Raw genomic sequence first — 14465 nt, forward strand, 5'->3', positions numbered from 1 at the left:
GAGGGGTGCACAGTTCTGCAGAATGAAAAAGCAGCATTTTACATTTTAAAGGAGAAGCTCACCTAAAGTTTTAGAATAAAGGAGAAGAGAGTTAGGGTATGACAGACAGGGAATCCGCTCGGCTTTCCATCTATGAAAATGATGTCATTGTATTGTGTAAAAAATTGATTTTGTTCCATATATATGTTTGAGATGAGCAACCGGTGTCTTTGAGCTGTCAGAGTATGCAGGTAGTTCAGTGACAGACGGAGGGCCACGGGTTGGATGGACATCCCTCAAACTGTGGCGCCATCTTTGCTTCACTGAGCAGGGGCTACGCAACTCTAATATAATTCAGGATTACGACTCTGTACCCTAAGCAAAAACAGATAGACATGATAGTGATGCTATTTTATAAATAAATACATTTGGGCTTATTGAGCCAATAAAATTCACTGCTAACTGGCGGTGTATAGTACAGCCTCCCTGAAGAAAAATGGCTGCTTGGGACCAGGGCTTGATCTACTGTGAATTGCCTGTTAGTGACACATCACACAACCCCCTGGATTGGTTGTCTGTGACATGTGACCAGCTGTGGTTTCATTTCCTGTATAGCCTGTGATAAAAATTAGAGAGCGCAGGGGCATATCTGTTTTCAATAAAGTTCACAAAATCAACTGGTATCCCACAATTCTGTTTTCTTCCCCCATAGCTCTGCGCCTGTGTTTCTGTCACAAACCTGCAGCAACCATAAAGCTTCCCAGTGTGTTGCTAATGGCAGGAGCTGTTGGACAGGTCAGCAGGGATTACACTTTCCAAATGCTCTGCATGTGGATTCCATGACATTTACAAGAAAGGGTCACAAGAGCCCTGTACACAATGACCCAGCCTCACTTTTGAAGGGAGCATTGAGCAAGTTTGCACCAGGACTGTAACCTATAGCAACCAACCAACAATATGATGGTTTCATTCATCTGCAGGTAGAACAGTGAAAGCAAAGACCTGATTGGTTGCCATGGTATAGTTCCCAGGAGGCAAATACCCAGGGGGCACTAGAATTCCTGCTGTAGCGTACCTAGGGTTGCCACCTTTTCACTCGGGGGAGACTGGGCGGGGGTGGGGCCGTGACGCACCAGGGGCGAGTCGGGGGTGGGGCTATGTCACGGCGATTGCCTGATCGCCGTGTCAATCATGGGTAATCCTGCCTGGTTTTCCTAATTTGGAAAACCAGGCAGGAAGTTTTGACCTGGGCAGCCCTTTAAAATACTGTGCTGTCCGCGTCCAAAAACGGACAGGTGGCAACCCTAAGTGTACCCAAGTGCAGGAGGGTGAGGTTTGCATTGGGTCTGCCACCTCAGGTGAAAGTGCCGCAGGGCCGCCATCAGGGGGGCACAGGGCAGTGTCGAACTGGCCAGGAAAACTCCTGGTGGGCCCAGTTGTCAGTGGGCCTCTTGTTTCTAATCATGGTCATTCCCTGTATCTTTATGGAAACAAAGAGTATAGTATGTAAAGAAAAGAGCCTGGTAGAATAAAGAGGTTGGGTGAAGAGAGGAGGTATAAATAGTTTGGAAAGTGGGCCCTCAGCCTAAGGTTTTCTGGTGGGACCTGGCATCCCAGTCCGACACTGCACAGGGGGTACATCTGTACCGGGCCTAAAGGGGGGCCCTGCTGTGCTGCACTTTTCGAATTAGCAGAGCCCCCCTTGAAAGCACCGCACCTCCGAAGAGCCGAAGCCACAAATGGAGCTGAAAGCCGTGAAAAGACCCTAAGCCACGAAAATACCTGAACTTAAAGTCCTCCATCCACCAAAAGACCCGATGCCATGAAAGGAGCCAAAGCTTAAGCCCTGAAATGACCCGAAGCCACAAAAGGAGCCTCAGGTAAGTTCTACTGAACACCATTGTGTTTTTTTATTCATTAAATGCCTGGTCACCAATGTATTGTTTTAACGCTATATAGGCCCCTGGCCACTCATTTTTTTTTAAAAAAAAACTTTTATAGGGGCCCTGGCATCAATTTTATTTTTTAAATTTAACCAATGATATTTTTTTTTAACTTGTAGGGGGGCCCTGACCACGAATGTTTTTTTTAAAAAAACATTTATGTGGGAGCCGGCCTGCTAATAATAACTTATAATGGGGTCCTGATTACCAATAGCTTTTTATAACTTGTGTGTGAGGGGGGTTTACTGTTTTTAATGCTGATGTCTGTGGGGCTGGGGTTGGCGGGGACCAGGGGGCCCAGAAAAATGTTGGTGTACGGGGTCCCGTGATTTCTTAATGGTGGCCCTGCACACAGCAGTATTCTTCTGTATGACGTGTGTTGCTTTACATCTAAATAAAGAGGCACTACAGCAAAAGCACAGCCAGTAAAAACAGCACTTGATGCCAATGTTATTTATAGGTAAAATATATAAAAGATAAAGGTATTACTTTTGCAGGACAAGAGGCAACCCTAACAACAACAGCAGCAGCAGATTTATGTGGCACATCCCCAGCTATCACAGCACATTGCAGGACAGCAAAGCTTCAGGCAGCATCAGATGAAGATAAAGTGCGGCTGATGTGTGTTGTTGGAACAAGTTCCCCCGCAGCCTGCACCGGAACGACAAGTCGGAAATGTTCTTGAACAGCCGCCAAAAAATACCTGATGAGAACATGATTAGATTTGGCTGTAGTCCGCTGCTACGGGGCATCTGTAATAGGGAGCAGATCATCAGGGAGAGAGTTAAAGAGATGAAATAAAAATCATTATCTGCACAGTGTGGATAGAAGAACCGCCAATACTTCGAGTAAGCGTGAGATTCAAAGCAGTCGTGATGCACTCACTCTCTAATACTGAGAGCACATTTAGGGAGGGATTTGATTAAGGTCTATTTCATCTGCTATTTTTCTTTGCAAGCCGGAGTTAAAATGGCATATTCCCAAGTCCAAATATTTTATTATTCACAAAAAGTCACAAATTCTTGATTTCCCTATTGTGGCGGAAAACGAGGGCGATTGACAAGTTGGGTGGCGGCAGCTGGGAATTCGGACTGACTTGGGCAAATCTCTTGGCTAGACTGTCAGTTCCCTGACTTGTATACTCAGCCTTCAGCCTATATGACTTGTAGTGTCTTTGTATTTTACAGTAGGGTCGATACATTATTCCTTATATTATAACTAATTGCAAAATTAATCAGAATCCTGACTTTTGGGGCAGATTGTAATGTAAATATATTTAATGTCACCTTATCCCTAAACCTTGCATATATTTAAAGGCAGAGAAAGCAAATTTATAGCAGGCAGGAACAAGCTGCTGCCCTCCAGTTGCTGGTGAGCTCCCTGCAGTTAAAGGAGCAGTAACAGCAAAATGAAAGTGTATTAAAGTAATGAAAATATTATGTTCTGGTCGTCTCACTCAAGTGGTAAAACTGGTGTGTTTCCTTCAGGAACTCTGCTATAGTTATATAAACAAGCTGCAGTGTAGCCGTGGGGGCAGCCATCTAAGCTGAAAAAGGAAAAAAGGCACAAGATACACAACAGATAACAGATAAGCTCTGTAGTATACAATGGGATTCTTCAGAACTTATCTGTTATCTACTGTGTATCCTGTGCTTGAATGGCTGTCCCCAAGGCTACACAGCAGCTTGTTTATATAAACTATAGTAGTACTTATCTGTTATCTACTGTATATCCTGTGCTTGAATGGCTGCCCCCATGGCTACAGAGCAGCTTGTTTATATAAACTATAGTAGTACTTATCTGTTATCTACTGTGTATCCTGTGCTTGAATGGCTGCCCCCATGGCTACACAAGAGCTTGTTTATATAAATTATAGTAGTACTTATCTGTTATCTACTGTGTATCCTGTGCTTGAATGGCTGCCCCCATGGCTACACAGCAGCTTGTTTATATAAACTATAGTAGTACTTATCTGTTATCTACTGTGTATCCTGCGCTTGAATGGCTGCCCCCATGGCTACACTGCAGCTTGTTTATATAAACTATAGTAGTACTTATCTGTTATCTAATGTATATCCTGTGCTTGAATGGCTGCCCCCATGGCTACACAGCAGCTTGTTTATATAAACTATAGTAGTACTTATCTGTTATCTACTGTGTATCCTGTGCTTGAATGGCTGCCCCCATGGCTACACAGCAGTTTGTTTAAAAAAACTATAGTAGTACTTATCTGTTATCTACTGTGTATCCTGTGCTTGAATGGCTGCCCCCATGGCTACACAGCAGCTTGTTTATATAAACTATAGTAGTACTTATCTGTTATCTACTGTGTATCCTGTGCTTGAACGGCTGCCCCCATGGCTACACAGCAGCTTGTTTATATAAACTATAGTAGTACTTATCTGTTATCTACTGTGTATCCTGTGCTTGAACGGCTGCCCCCATGGCTACACAGCAGCTTGTTTATATAAACTATATTAGAGTTTCTGAAGCAAAGGAAGAAACACTGATTGGTATCCCTGTGTGTATATATATGTATTTGATCCTTATTTAACCTAAACTATAGGTAGAGGTCTGACAAGGTCAGATGAGGTAACAAATTAACATTATTTTTAAGAAAAAGAAACCCCACCAAATAGTTAATACTGTATCTATACCAAGTAAACTCAAACCTTAAATTGCAGGACCGAGGTAATTAATGATAATAATAATTAAAAAGAAGGCGCTGTCTAATAACTTAAGTAAAGTGCTGGTGCAAATAAATAAAGTGAAATCAATCAGCCCGAAGACTGATGATAAAAATAATTGATTATTCCTGAATCCAAAGGGTATATTAAACCACCAGTAGATTCCAATAACACCCCTTAATAAATAAATGCATTCATTAATTAATTTATTAATCAAATAGAATTGGCAAATTTATATTGCAATTAAGTTCCACCAGTAAAGTGCAATGCAATAAATAGGCTAAAAAATTAGACTTAGTAATTAATTAACTAGTTAAAAAGGAATAATTAAAAATTGACCAAAAATTCCGTATGGGTTAAAAAGTCATCCGGTCACAATCCATAGATAAAGTTCATGGAAATCTAACTGCCTATTTTTTTTTAAGGCCTGGGACACCACAAAGTAAAGGCAGGACAGGGTACCGTATATACTCGAGTATAAGCCGAGTTTTTAGCCCCCAAAATATGCTGAAAAACTCTACCTCGGCTTATACTCTGGTCAAGCGCAAAAACGGTTGCCGGCGTCTAAGAATAGTCGACAACGTCCAAGAATAGTCGCCGGCGTCCAAGAATGAGATGCCGGCACCTCCAATGGGAGCAGAAACCCTCAATTTTTTTATTGAAACTTACCAGAAGCTGCTGCATTTCTCACCCTAGGCTTATACTCGAGTCAATAAGCTTTCCCAGTTTTTGGAGGTAAAATTAGGTACCTCGGCTTATACTCGGGACGGCTTATACTCGAGTATATACGGTAACCAGAGCTGTGGCCTTGTAATTTAACTTGCCCTAACAGTTAAAAGAGGCTAAATAGCCCTAAAAAGCCACAAGGCCCCTTATATCGTCTTTCCTTTGCCATTGCCGGAGTATTCCCTTTCTGTACTTCTGGATAACATGGGTCATGCCAAGGTGCCCCCCAGTGTTATTTCTGAGACTATTATTGGTTGAATTTAAGGGTGATTTAATCATAATTAATTCACCTTAATGTGTTGAACTGATTCCTTTATACAGTAACTCTATGTATTCTAAGTTATAACCCCTAGTCTTCCACCTCATATACCTTCTGGGCTGCTGGGTTGTTTGTAAACATCCCCCAATAACATCATTGAGCATATGGTACATGCAAAAAGAAATTAAAGGCACAACTTTGGGCTTTTATTTTCGTTGTAGTTCAGCAACAGCTATGGGGCAGCTGTTAATACTTAACACATATAAAAGAATATCCAACAATTATTACAATTATGTTACAATTTGTATCCAGAATATTATTCAGGCAAGTCCCAGCCTTCAGATTTCAGGAGCTATGGTGAGTTGTAGTCCAACAATATGAGAAATGGAGCTGTCTGTTTGGGTCTACAGACCTGGCTAAAAAAGATTTGCACATTTTGTGATAACAAATTCCTGCTCTTTCCCATCATGGTTAATAAGTGAGCGGCAATGTGGAACGGCATCTATTCTTTATATCTGAAAGGCTTTATTTATTCTTCATTACTAAATAATCTCACCCATTGGCACTGCTGCACCTGTGTTCCCAGGCTTGACAACAACCTTCCATCCAAATTCTCTTTATCTTTCTGTCTGTTTCCTCCTGACAACACCGGGATACACAGGATTTTCAGTAAGATCTGCTGTGCAAAAATATACAATAAATGCTTGTGGATGTGCAATGTTCTGGCAGAGATAAACCCTCCCATGGAAACCTGGTATCAGCATTAGATTCCCCCTCCATCGTTTACAAGTCAAAAAAACAGAAACAGAAAACACAGCTAGAGGTCATATTGGCCCCAGATGAAATGTTATCCCTGCCAGTGTAATTTCTACATCGGAAATAATAGGCACCACAGTATATTGTGATGCATCAGGTAGAGGGAAGGAACAGTATGTTCTACACAGGGGTTTTATGGGCCTGCAAAATGGCGGCCAAATCACCAGTTAGAAAAACTGCCCAGTTGACTGGTATCAAAGGGAAAAGGTAGGAGGAACCAAAACCAAGTAGGCATTCTGTCCCAGTGGCTGCACAGATCCTATCTGATCCCCATTGTAAGCAGCAGTCCTGTCCTGCTTTATGGCAGCTGAGATTCTAGCTATCTGTATAACAGAACATTCTGTCCCAGTGGCTGCACAGATCCTATCTGATCCCCATTGTAAGCAGCAGTCCTGTCCTGCTTTATGGCAGCTGAGATTCTAGCTATCTGTATAACAGAACATTCTGTCCCAGTGGCTGCACAGATCCTATCTGATCCCCATTGTAAGCAGCAGTCCTGTCCTGCTTTATGGCAGCTGAGATTCTAGCTATCTGTATAACAGAACATTCTGTCCCAGTGGCTGCACAGATCCTATCTGATCCCCATTGTAAGCAACAGTCCTGTCCTGCTTTATGGCAGCTGGGATTCTAGCTATTTGTATAACAGAGCATTCTGTCCCAGTGGCTGCACAGATCCTATCTGATCCCCATTGTAAGCAGCAGTCCTGTCCTGCTTTATGGCAGCTGAGATTCTAGCTATCTGTATAACAGAACATTCTGTCCCAGTGGCTGCACAGATCCTATCTGATCCCCATTGTAAGCAGCAGTCCTGCCCTGCTTTATAGCAGCTGAGATTCTAGCTATCTGTATAACAGAACATTCTATCCCAGTGGCTGCACAGATCCTATCTGATCCCCATTGTAAGCAGCAGTCCTGCCCTGCTTTATAGCAGCTGAGATTCTAGCTATCTGTATAACAGAACATTCTATCCCAGTGGCAGCACAGATCCTGTCTGATCCCCATTGTAAGCAACAGTCCTGCCCTGCTTTATGGCAGCTGAGATTCTAGCTATCTGTATAACAGAACATTCTATCCCAGTGGCTGCACAGATCCTATCTGATCCCCATTGTAAGCAGCAGTCCTGTCCTGCTTTATGGCAGCTGAGATTCTAGCTATCTGTATAACAGAGCATTCTGTCCCAGTGGCTGCACAGATCCTATCTGATCCCCATTGTAAGCAGCAGTCCTGTCCTGCTTTATGGCAGCTGAGATTCTAGCTATCTGTATAACAGAACATTCTGTCCCAGTGGCTGCACAGATCCTATCTGATCCCCATTGTAAGCAACAGTCCTGTCCTGCTTTATGGCAGCTGGGATTCTAGCTATTTGTATAACAGAGCATTCTGTCCCAGTGGCTGCACAGATCCTATCTGATCCCCATTGTAAGCAGCAGTCCTGTCCTGCTTTATGGCAGCTGAGATTCTAGCTATCTGTATAACAGAACATTCTGTCCCAGTGGCTGCACAGATCCTATCTGATCCCCATTGTAAGCAGCAGTCCTGCCCTGCTTTATGGCAGCTGAGATTCTAGCTATCTGTATAACAGAACATTCTATCCCAGTGGCAGCACAGATCCTGTCTGATCCCCATTGTAAGCAACAGTCCTGCCCTGCTTTATGGCAGCTGAGATTCTAGCTATCTGTATAACAGAACATTCTATCCCAGTGGCTGCACAGATCCTATCTGATCCCCATTGTAAGCAGCAGTCCTGTCCTGCTTTATGGCAGCTGAGATTCTAGCTATCTGTATAACAGAACATTCTGTCCCAGTGGCTGCACAGATCCTATCTGATCCCCATTGTAAGCAGCAGTCCTGCCCTGCTTTATGGCAGCTGAGATTCTAGCTATCTGTATAACAGAACATTCTGTCCCAGTGGCTGCACAGATCCTATCTGATCCCCATTGTAAGCAGCAGTCCTATCCTGCTTTATGGCAGCTGAGATTCTAGCTATCTGTATAACAGAACATTCTGTCCCAGTGGCTGCACAGATCCTATCTGATCCCCATTGTAAGCAACAGTCCTGTCCTGCTTTATGGCTGAGATTCTAGCTATCTGTATAACAGAACATTCTATCCCAGTGGCTGCACAGATCCTATCTGATCCCCATTGTAAGCAGCAGTCCTGTCCTGCTTTATGGCAGCTGAGATTCTAGCTATCTGTATAACAGAACATTCTGTCCCAGTGGCTGCACAGATCCTATCTGATCCCCATTGTAAGCAGCAGTCCTGTCCTGCTTTATGGCAGCTGAGATTCTAGCTATCTGTATAACAGAACATTCTATCCCAGTGGCTGCACAGATCCCGTCTGATCCCCATTGTAAGCAACAGTCCTGCCCTGCTTTATGGCAGCTGAGATTCTAGCCATCTGTATAACAGAACATTCTGTCCCAGTGGCTGCACAGATCCTATCTGATCCCCATTGTAAGCAACAGTCCTGTCCTGCTTTATGGCAGCTGGGATTCTAGCCATCTGTATAACAGAGCATTCTGTCCCAGTGGCTGCACAGATCCTATCTGATCCCCATTGTAAGCAGCAGTCCTGTCCTGCTTTATGGCAGCTGAGATTCTAGCTATCTGTATAACAGAACATTCTGTCCCAGTGGCTGCACAGATCTTATCTGATCCCCATTGTAAGCAGCAGTCCTGTCCTGCTTTATGGCAGCTGAGATTCTAGCTATCTGTATAACAGAACATTCTATCCCAGTGGCAGCACAGATCCTGTCTGATCCCCATTGTAAGCAACAGTCCTGCCCTGCTTTATGGCAGCTGAGATTCTAGCTATCTGTATAACAGAACATTCTATCCCAGTGGCTGCACAGATCCTATCTGATCCCCATTGTAAGCAGCAGTCCTGTTCTGCTTTATGGCAGCTGAGATTCTAGCTATCTGTATAACAGAACATTCTGTCCCAGTGGCTGCACAGATCCTATCTGATCCCCATTGTAAGCAGCAGTCCTGCCCTGCTTTATGGCAGCTGAGATTCTAGCTATCTGTATAACAGAACATTCTATCCCAGTGGCTGCACAGATCCTATCTGATCCCCATTGTAAGCAGCAGTCCTATCCTGCTTTATGGCAGCTGAGATTCTAGCTATCTGTATAACAGAACATTCTGTCCCAGTGGCTGCACAGATCCTATCTGATCCCCATTGTAAGCAACAGTCCTGTCCTGCTTTATGGCAGCTGGGATTCTAGCCATCTGTATAACAGAACATTCTATCCCAGTGGCAGCACAGATCCTGTCTGATCCCCATTGTAAGCAACAGTCCTGCCCTGCTTTATGGCAGCTGAGATTCTAGCCATCTGTATAACAGAACATTCTGTCCCAGTGGCTGCACAGATCCTATCTGATCCCCATTGTAAGCAGCAGTCCTGTCCTGCTTTATGGCAGCTGAGATTCTAGCTATCTGTATAACAGAACATTCTGTCCCAGTGGCTGCACAGATCTTATCTGATCCCCATTGTAAGCAGCAGTCCTGTCCTGCTTTATGGCAGCTGAGATTCTAGCTATCTGTATAACAGAACATTCTATCCCAGTGGCAGCACAGATCCTGTCTGATCCCCATTGTAAGCAACAGTCCTGCCCTGCTTTATGGCAGCTGAGATTCTAGCTATCTGTATAACAGAACATTCTATCCCAGTGGCTGCACAGATCCTATCTGATCCCCATTGTAAGCAGCAGTCCTGTCCTGCTTTATGGCAGCTGAGATTCTAGCTATCTGTATAACAGAACATTCTGTCCCAGTGGCTGCACAGATCCTATCTGATCCCCATTGTAAGCAGCAGTCCTGCCCTGCTTTATGGCAGCTGAGATTCTAGCTATCTGTATAACAGAACATTCTATCCCAGTGGCTGCACAGATCCTATCTGATCCCCATTGTAAGCAGCAGTCCTATCCTGCTTTATGGCAGCTGAGATTCTAGCTATCTGTATAACAGAACATTCTGTCCCAGTGGCTGCACAGATCCTATCTGATCCCCATTGTAAGCAACAGTCCTGTCCTGCTTTATGGCAGCTGGGATTCTAGCCATCTGTATAACAGAACATTCTATCCCAGTGGCAGCACAGATCCTGTCTGATCCCCATTGTAAGCAACAGTCCTGCCCTGCTTTATGGCAGCTGAGATTCTAGCTATCTGTATAACAGAACATTCTATCCCAGTGGCTGCACAGATCCTATCTGATCCCCATTGTAAGCAGCAGTCCTGTCCTGCTTTATGGCAGCTGAGATTCTAGCTATCTGTATAACAGAGCATACTGTCCCAGTGGCTGCACAGATCCTATCTGATCCCCATTGTAAGCAGCAGTCCTGTCCTGCTTTATGACTGAGATTAGATTGCATTGCAAAAAAACATTTTAGATGATCATTTTTGAATATCTATGTCATATATATACAGTATCGATATATGAGATAGAGTATGAGGCAACTGTCACTGTAATAAAGAATATTTATTTTTAATATTATATTAAGTCTTGGAATAACTTTTTTTGTTTTTCATGTCTTTACCCTTTGGAACTGGGGTCTTTATCCCAGAAATCATGGGCCCTTTTGGACAGGCCCTATAGAGACTAGCATCCCATAATATATATATATATATAATGCAAGCTGGGACACATGACGTATTTTACTGCAAGTCAAGGGTGTATATACTCCATTAAAGTGGATATGGAAATGATGTAGAAATGGTAACGGCACAGTAAATGTCCTACAAGATATTATTATGTTCCAGGGTTCTATATTTATATTCTCTCAGTGTAGAGAGCAAGGTAGTAGAGTTCCATTGCTTATATGAATACACTTCTTCTTCTCCATAAATGTTCACCGGAGTTCACTCTCCCTAAATCATTCACCCGGCAGTGGGTCCCTTCATTATTCATAATCAGAAATGGCTTTTACTGCTCAGCCTGTGATTGCTGCGGGGACATCCCACATCCCATAGCTTGGCCAGATGATTTTACTCCATGTAGTTTATGTCTCTGCGACCCCACACGTCCTCTAAACCAAAGCAGGACCCCAGGAGGGATACACAGCCTGTGTGATTACACCATCCTCACATATTACACATCATCATAAAATGTCTATTCTGCCTCTGTGTGAGAACCATTAGTATTTCCAAGCACGTTTGTACTTGTGTCAATCGACTAAATATTACAAATCTTTCCTTGTTTTATTCATCCTTTGGTACTGGTTTTAAAATAGCTGCCGGCAAGTTTGACTACTTACAACTTTATCCCTCTTTTTATTTCCAAAATCTTGGGAGGTATGTGAGTTAGAGAGGTAGAAGATTGTTACCAGCCTGTTGTAGGAGTGAGAGGTTGTTAGAACATCTGCATAGCTTCTCATTTTGCCCTAAAGAACTTCTTTATCCTTGTCATTTATCTACTGCCGCCATTAACCATTGTTCTTTAAGATGGTTTGTTACTCCAAATACTGTACTCCAAACTAGAATTCTCCGAGTAAAGGCGGTCCTTGTCTTCACGGCATGCTATGTAGAAAAATAGGGAATAATGAACCCCATTGTACAAGGATATTAGACGTCAATGAGGAGTTCTACAGTTTAATATGAGGGATAATGTACCTCTTACATATAAATGATAAGGATATTAGAAGTCACTGAGGGGTTGTTCTGTGACCATATAAAGGCACAAGGCTGCAGGCTGAGTTATACAGGGAACTCTGAGTATCACTCATGTATTATAAGGGATAATGTACCCCCTACTGTAAATGATAAGGATATTAGAAGTCACTGAGGGGTTATTCTGTGACCATATAAAGGCACAAGGCTGCAGGCTGAGTTATACAGGGAACTCTGAGTATCACTCATGTATTATAAGGGATAATGTACCCCCTACTGTAAATGATAAGGATATTAGAAAGTCACTGAGGGTTGTTCTGTGACCATATAAAGGCACAAGGCTGCAGGCTGAGTTATACAGGGAACTCTGAGTATCTCTCATGTATTATAAGGGATAATGTACCCCCTACTGTAAATGATAAGGATATTAGAAGTCACTGAGGGGTTGTTCTGTGACCATATAAAGGCACAAGGCTGCAGGCTGAGTTATACAGGGAACTCTGAGTATCACTCATGAATTATAAGGGATAATTTACCCCCTACTGTAAATGATAGGGATATTGAAATGGCACAAGGCTGCAGACATTGTTTTTTTACAGGTCATGACATTTTTAGGTAATATCCTCATAATTTAATAGGTTCATTTTTCCTTATTATACCCAAGTGACATCACTAAGCATCGGTCATAACTGATGACATCATAGTGTAACACCTATTTGGGCCACTCGGTGTTAATTCACCAGCTAGAACACTAGAGCATGGGTTACACGCGACTTACACCCAGGGCAGGGCCTTGGCTAAGTGGAAGTGTTCCCTCTATGGTGTAGTGCAACTACATCCCCCCCAGGCTACTGTGCACACAAAAACAACTTGGGTGCCAGGAGGTTCTTAACAATCAGGAACGGTTTATTATGCCAAAAAGGGCAAATGAGCACAGGTTTCAGTAGTCACGCAGGAGCTTGAGGAAAACAGCATATTGAGAGGTCACACAGAACAAGACAGGCTCACACAGAGATACACAGGCAATTGCAGTACAACCTTTCCCTCCTGGAAGTTGTCAGGAAGCAGCTTGTACCCTACAGTCCCTCTTCACTGAGGTCCCTGACTGGAGGCAACACACAGAGCCTCTGGGAAGCTCCTCCCTTACTGCAAATCCTTGTTGGAGCTTCAGCTGCTCTTTCTCTCTCACCTCTCTGCCTTTCTCTCCTAGAGAGACTATGACAAGTCTGCCCTAGTATATCTGTTCCTTATTCACAGGGTTTCCTGGTCCCCGACTTGGACACATGACTTCTTCTGGGCCTATTGCACTCAGTCCCCCTGAGCACATCCAGCTGGAATCACATCCAGAGGCAAAAGAGGAAGAGGCCACTCCCTGCACTCACTATATAGGAGTGAGTCAGAGCAGTGTCATCAAATCTCTCAGCCTATCACTGTAAAGGTTATTTTGTAACAGGGATTCTACCCAATAACCCAAGGAAATGGTGAAAAGATTAACTCTATACGGCCTGTATCCCTATAGGGCCCTACAATAGCATAATGTGGAGATGTGAATGGTACTGCTTCAAATTGTATATAATATGTACTAAAATCTGTCACACTGGTTTTAATGCAAGTGTTCACATGGACTGACAGGCCTGTGCTGGGTGAATGGTATTCCTTTCTGTTACTTTTCCTTTTCTCCATTAGGCTGGCCACCTAATGCACTTTCCTTTCTTTACTCTAAATCTGTCAGCACCTGTGAACCATGCATGGAATTAACCATAGCTTGTGTTAAACACCTTACTGGTATTGTGTGTTACATTTAAATGTGTAAGGTAAATGCTACAGTGTACAAATATGCATAGGAAATGTGATGCATTTGTGTTAGCTCTATTGTGAAGGATTTTAAAATACAGCGTAATTGCAAATGCGGCTTTGAAGTTAAACGTTTTACCTGTGATACAGGCCGGTGTGGTGGTTTGCACCTCTTAAGAGGCAGGCCAGAAGCACTTCCTGGAATTTAAAGGGAATGTTGCAGTGCATGGTGGGAGTTCTGACTCCTATAAAAGGCTGGAGTGATTAGAAAGCAGGGGAGTCATTTGTAAAGCATAAGTTGGAAGTGCTGGTTTAAACAAGTGGTGCTGTATGATGTAGAAATTGTGGATTTTATTTTTTTTTATTTGTAACGGTCTGCTTTGAAAGTTTCTAAACTGTTAAATAAGAGTCTCTTATTGTTTTTTTTTATGGAGGTCTGGAAAGTTAAATTAACCTCTGATTTTTCTTTCATCGAGAAAATTTCCCCATGCCTCACACATAATGAAATATTTTGCAGATTAATTATTTTGTGAATTATATTGAAGTGACCATGGCAGTTAACTATGAAGATTTTCATTCATCCAGGTCATGGTATATTTATTGACTTGCTGAGTAATCAATGAATACGTTTCACTACTCATCCGAGCAACTTC

General features: G+C 42.9%; 1 long non-coding RNA gene across 1 annotated transcript; it reads right to left on the reverse strand.

The window, feature by feature from the left end:
* Positions 1-2189: 2189 nt before the first annotated feature.
* LOC121396182 lies at positions 2190-13980 on the reverse strand. The gene is made up of 3 exons (XR_005962872.1): positions 13952-13980; positions 6151-6270; positions 2190-2674 (listed from the first exon to the last, which is right to left on the reverse strand). It is a non-coding gene; the product is annotated as an uncharacterized LOC121396182 (long non-coding RNA).
* Positions 13981-14465: the final 485 nt, after the last annotated feature.

The sequence above is a fragment of the Xenopus laevis genome, chromosome 7S (assembly GCF_017654675.1).
Source record: "Xenopus laevis strain J_2021 chromosome 7S, Xenopus_laevis_v10.1, whole genome shotgun sequence".
NCBI lineage: Eukaryota > Metazoa > Chordata > Amphibia > Anura > Pipidae > Xenopus > Xenopus laevis.